The following is a 6519-nucleotide window of genomic DNA, read 5'->3' on the forward strand; positions in this document are numbered from 1 at the left end:
TGAAATTTGCACAATCCTTAAATTGCACAATCCAGCTTTATGGGTACTAACTCACTACATAGCCAGCATAGCATCTTTTCAGTGTTTTCAGTTTGTTATGGGCACTATTAGTCAGAAACGATAAACTGTAATGCATCATAGAGCTCAGTTTAAGTTTACTCACATAGCTGCTGTGTCTGATTAAAACCATACATCACGAAGAGTCAAGTGAATAAAATTAGAACATAAATCAAGTCATAGGTGAGATACCTGCTGGCAGCGCAGCTAGTCTGTACACCTAATCAAGTCAATAGGTTGTTTTTGTGTCTCTGCAAATAATTCCCGTCACCCTAATGTCTTTTCTTTTCTGAAATCCCATTAGTTAAGGTTGGTTGAGTTTCACTAGATATTTGTTATTACGAAAATGCTAATAGTGTCTGTTCCAAGCATTTGAACAGCTGACTAATGCTATCATTTTGCCAGTGTATGAGGCCTTTCACTCGTCATGTTCATTTCGGTAATGGTGATAATTGTAAATGGGTAAATGGCGGCTTCATACTAAAGACGAAATGTAACATAACTTTGAAAAGATAAACAGAATCATTACCATTTTCCTCTCCATCACTGTGTAATACCACAAACCACAAAGCTATTTTACACCAAGACTTTATGTCTATCTCATTGCTATTCTCTTAATGATTATGCTCTTTTTTCCCCCACAAAGCTCTTCGACTCGTCCTCTGAGAATGTTCCTCTGGCCTTCCACATCCATCACACCGCTGAAAGAGATAGAAGCAATGAGCTGCCCAACGACCTGCAGACCACTACCCCACCAAGGTCCTCTAAAACATTCAGACGTCTTATTGGTCTCACCGGAAGACCTGTAGAAAAACTCCGACAAGCTGAGCCAGTCAGTCTTCTATCCCCAGCCACATTACGCACAAGACCGTACCGATGAGCCTCCACGTGACGAGACACAAACCTTAATTCAAAGTGACTTTCAGGCCGCATACTTATGTATTCTGTGCATACATGTAGTCGGGGGCATCTTGTCAAGAATTTCTAGCAGCATCATATGAGATCAAGGTCACCTATATGAGCCACAGTGGACTGTTCCTGTTTCTGTGAACGCCTGCAGTATATTCTAATGGAAAGGCATGCATTACACAGATGAGGAGATATGCGTGAAATAGAGTTTCAGTCCGCACTGCAAATCAACCACATCACTGGTTGAGCTCCCATCGGAATGTATTGTGAATTTTAACAGAATTTGCAAAGGTATGGAAAAGAAAATGCCCCTTTACATCCTCTGCAGTTAATAGTTGGTTCGTTATTCTGTCAAAGTCAAACAATGACATAGTCTTTGAGCTGCAGAATATGGAGCCTATTGGGGTCCTCTATAGAGAGTATGCACGTGACGTCACCGCGTTTACGCCCACTGAGTGACAGAAAGAGGGAGATGAGTAGCGGCTTTGGCTTGAATACTGCGAAAACTTTAGAACAATCTAAAAAATGGGGAAGAGCTGTTGTGCCATTGATTGCACAAATAGGTTTAAAAAGCACTCAGAGCTATCGTTTTAGCCCAGGGGTGTCCAATCCTGGTCCTCGAGATCTACTAACCGGCATGTTTTAGATGTTTCCCTCTTCCGGCACACCTGACGATCATTATCAGGTTTCTGCAGAGCTTTATGATAGGCTTATCATTTGAATCAGATGTGTTGGAAGAGGGAAACATCTAAAACATGCAGGATAGTAGCTCTTGAGGACCAGGATTGGACACCCCTGTTTTAGCGGCTACCTAAAGCCAAAGACAGAAGAAGCAGATGGATCGCTGAAATTTGTAGAAATCACTGGAATCCAGGCAGCAAAACCTGGATTCATGTCAGGTAACGTTAATTTATGCTGTATTCTTGTGTAAAATCATACCTTAAATTACATATCGTTTTGGCTAACGTTGCTTCTTAGTAAAGCTCTTAATGTTAGCATCTGTCATTTAGTTCTATATTTCATAACTGAAACGTTTTTGTCTTCAATTGTGTGATTCTGAACCTTGTGCTCTACATAATTTGTAAACTAGCTTAAACTGAGGCTAACCTAGTTTTCCAAATAAGGGGGTACTCTAGCACAAAGCTGTTGTAGCTGTGTTGTATCAAGTATTTGATGTTAACTCTACTTAAACCTCCACAGTACCAGTAGATCATCCACTCACTTGGGTCAATACTAAGGGTTCAACTCCAGTAAATCAGTAGTGAACTATGAGCACTACTGCTGGGCCTTTACCTTGGCAGTCACCACCAAGAAAATATGTCTGCACTGACAGAAAACCTCAAAAACAATAGTATGTTGAATTGAAAGCACTCAGCAGCTGTAATCCTCTAATTAATGATGACGAGGATGTCAACAACTTTTTGGTTTTTGTATGCTTTCAGCCTTTGCATTGGGGATTTTCCCGGCGTTGAAATCAGGTTCATATAAATGTCAGGATACGTGATTTCTGTCCACATATCAATGTTCGTAGACCACTTGTTGTTTGGTAGTTGTATGGATCCATGTCCAGTCTAATTGTCTTTAATTTCATGTTATATTCCACATTTTTCTGGGTCTCGCTGTAGTTACTGCTATGCTCCATGTTGAGCCGGTTTGTTTTTGCCACTCAGTCACTTTCCCCCTGGGCCACAACGTATGTGCATTCCCTCTATAGGGGTCTTGCATTTCACTGATGTTATATGTTTGGATTCTATTTCCCACCATAAAATGTTGGCAATGTTGTGAATCTCCACCTTCAATTTCCAAGAATCTTCGCAGTAAAATACAACACATGCTGTCATTTTGTTTCTGCTTCCCTTCTAATATCACATTAATGTTTGAATTCTTGCATTTATTCAAGGAATATTCACATGCAGGCCATTATTTAGCTAAGAATGTGTTAATACAGTGAATTGTGATTGTCATGCATATCATGTATTGTTATGTTCTGTTTTTTGTGTTGTCCTTTTGTGAGGACCCCAGGAAGATTAGCTTGTCACCTTGGTGGAAGCTAATAGGGATCCTTTTAAACATTAAACATTAAACATTTACCCTAATAACTAAATCTGTGTCTATTGAACTTTTTACTGATACACCAACTTTTCCACATCTACCAAGCATTTTCTTTGGTAATTTCACAATATTTTATGTAAAAAATTCAAAAAAATGCAAAAACAGTTTTACTGAAACACACGCTACTAAAGCCATTCGTTTTTTCGTGGTGGTTAAAACCTTTCTCTCAAAATAAATACAGATATAGATACTAGTGAGTGTGTGTGCTTACAGACAAGTGTGCTTACGAGAGTGACTGACTGAGAAAGTAGTGCTCCAGCACACATTTATCTTCTTATGTAACAACTAGACTAGCATGAGCACATGTCTTCTAATGCTTAGCAGACAGCAGTCGCAGTAGCAGTAGCGTTTCACCCATTTCATAGTGCAATCAAGTTGAGCTGAGTACATTTCCTTATAACATGATCCCCAAATACGAGGCTTTTCCATGCACCCCGATCCCATTAACCTGAGGTCAGAACCAATAACAGCCACATTATTAGACCTTTCATCATTCCTCTCACTGTTAGGTTTTCAAAGTGACAACTAGAATAGAATAGAATAGAATAGAATAGAATAGAATAGAATAGAATAGAATAGAATAGAATAGAATAGAATAGAATACGCTGCAAAAATCTAACTCTTACCAAGTGTATTTTTCTCATTTCTAGTCAAAATATTTCATCACACTTAAAATAAGACATCATCACCTAAAGAGTAAGTTGTAAGTGAGATATATAAACTTATTTTTAGACAGTAGATCTTGAAAATCTTATTTCAAGAAATCTTACCAAGACAATTTTCACTTGTTCCATTGGCAGATTTTTTTTTGCTCAAATCAAGACTTTTTTTGCTTAATTCAAGATAAAAAAAAAAATCTGCCAATGGAACAAGTGAAAATTGTCTTGGTAAGATTTCTTGAAATAAGATTTTCAAGATCTATTGTCTAAAAATAAGTTCTTATATCTCACTTACAAGTTACTCTTTAGGTGATTATGTCTTATTTTAAGTCTGATAAGATATTTTGACTAGAAATGAGAAAAATACACTTGGTAATATTTGGATTTTTGCAGTGTAGAATAGAACGTCTTCATTGTCATTGTACAGGTACAATGAAATTGAAAGTGCAATCATCTTTAGGTGCCATAAAAGTATAAATAATGTATTTAAAAGTGTTTAAAAACTGAAAATATAAAAGAAAAACCCTGATGGTATAAATATCTAAAAAAAAAAAAAAAAAAAAAAAAAAGCAGCATAGAAAAGTGTCAGTGGAACTATAAAAGACATCATCATATACCCTTAGAAAACTACAGAACAACTATTTTGATCCAATAACTACATATCTTCCTGTGCACTCTGTGTTTATCCCAGGTTACTGTCTGCAGATATTTGCCCTCTTAGCTTTACATCCAATACCAAATCTGACAAAAACCAGTGATGTCTGAACAGATAGACCTGGAGGCGAGCAACAGCTGGGTGGCATTTGGTAGAAACTGCACACAGTCAAATGCATCATATCAGTAAAAGGCTTGCACTGGCTTCTTATCTCTGGAGAGAGAGAGCAGAGATCCTAAACACTGAAGTGACAGATGATGATGGAGGACGACTCGTTCTAGACCCCGAGGACCCCTTTACCTCTTATTTTATTAATCAAGTCCTTAAACTGTCAATCAGAGAAGAGTAAAGCTCTGCTCTTTACTTTCAACGTAGGGGAATGATAAACCACATATTTCAGAGATGTGAGGTGGAGATAGCAGCTGTAACAGGGCGTAGGCCAACTGAGCTGCATTAGAACCACACCGGTTAATTAGGAAGCCTGCTATCATCCTATTACAGAGCACAGAGATAGCCTAATTCCAAAAATCCCCAAACTGAGCCAGCTCACCAACAGAAACAAAGACTTTGCATCTGAGATAAACACAACCGGATAACACATCCATCCTAAACATGCACATCCACTTTATAATAATGACAAAATATTGCTTTATTGCTGCAGACAAATACCATCTACAATAGCCTGTAAGGTTGCCATGTTGTGGTCAGTTTAATTAATTGCCTGTCATACATCTCAGCAGGAATATTATGGGCAATTACACGTTGGTTTGAATTTAGACAGCAAATGCAATTATGCAAATGATCTTTTTTTTCTTTTCTTTCTCCCTCCTGTTATTCATTTTTATTTCCCTGTGAGTTGAGAGTTCTTGGTTGAAGCAGACAGAGGAGGAGGAGGAGGGTGGAAGATGAAGAGCACCACCATGCGCCTCCATCCTCCTCTCTTGTCCCGCGTTAAGATCATTCATAAAAAAAAAAAAAAAAAAAAAAAAAATGGCAGCCCAGGACCCGCTCCCATCCTATTGGCTGCGCAAAAAAAAAAAAAAAATGTTTTCCTCCTTTTGTTTAGTCGGATTAGTCGATTAACGCTGTGGTGTTACAATATAATCACCTGGGCTTGTTTGGTTGATCCAAACTACCAGTGGGGGGTACGTGGGAATGTGAACACACACAGCCGTGGAGCGAGTAAACAAAAGCGGCTGCATCGGAAGAATTCATGATCCGGACTGTGACATTAAATAAAATATGATGCGTAAATATTTCAGCAGAGGTTTGCAAACGGTTGCGATTGTGGTTTCTTACCCGATAGAGCCGAGGTAGAGTCGGTGGTGGCCGGTGGGCAGAGTGGTACCCTGACCGGTGTGCAGGACAGCCGGGTTGGAGATGCGTGGATGCGCGGCTCGGCTTCGGACGCCTTCCTCCGGTGGCCCTTTGTGGAAACAGTGCCGCTGCTGGACCCAGATCCCGGACTGGTTTTCACTGCTGCTGCTGCTGCTGCTGCTCACACACACATTCACACACACACTGACTGGAGGACTGGGTGAAGTGGCCCTTGGCTACAACAGCCGAGCCCTGCAAACCATGTTACCGAGCAGGAGAGAGGCAGCAGGGATGGAGCTGCTGCTGCTGCTGGGGGTGGAGGTGGTGGAGGATCCTGGGCTCCGGGGTTCTGGATGGGACGGGATAACAGTGGAGGACAGTGTGTTTGAATGGAGTGCGCCGGTGGAGTGGATTTAAACCGGGGGAAGGGGAGGGGGTGTCGTTGGGATTACGTTGTAGGGGTTTAATTAGATAGCACTGCGCCTATTGGCACTGACGATGCGCACAGCCCTCCTCTTCTTCTCTCTCTCTCTCTCTCTCTCTCTCTCTCTCTCTCTCTCTCTCTCTCTCTCGTGTGTGTGTGTGTGTGTGTCAACATACAATCATTGTGCACCATGCTGTGCAATATAGTTCACTGCGCCATATTTGGACTGATTATTACACACGTTGATAATCTCATTGGTGGTTGTCATTTATGACATATACAGCCCTATATGAGGACTGAAATTATCCTATATTTATACTATATATAAGCTACCGAAATTATCCCATGAACATGTAAGGGAAAAATTAAGTGACAACACTGTAAAA

General features: G+C 40.1%; 1 pseudogene; it reads right to left on the bottom strand.

The window, feature by feature from the left end:
- Window positions 1–6112, bottom strand: part of LOC115428237 (hippocalcin-like protein 1) — a 78261-nt pseudogene extending 72149 nt beyond the window's left edge.
- Between the last annotated feature and the right edge of the window lie 407 nt (window positions 6113–6519).

Source organism: Sphaeramia orbicularis, chromosome 11, assembly GCF_902148855.1.
Source record: "Sphaeramia orbicularis chromosome 11, fSphaOr1.1, whole genome shotgun sequence".
NCBI lineage: Eukaryota > Metazoa > Chordata > Actinopteri > Kurtiformes > Apogonidae > Sphaeramia > Sphaeramia orbicularis.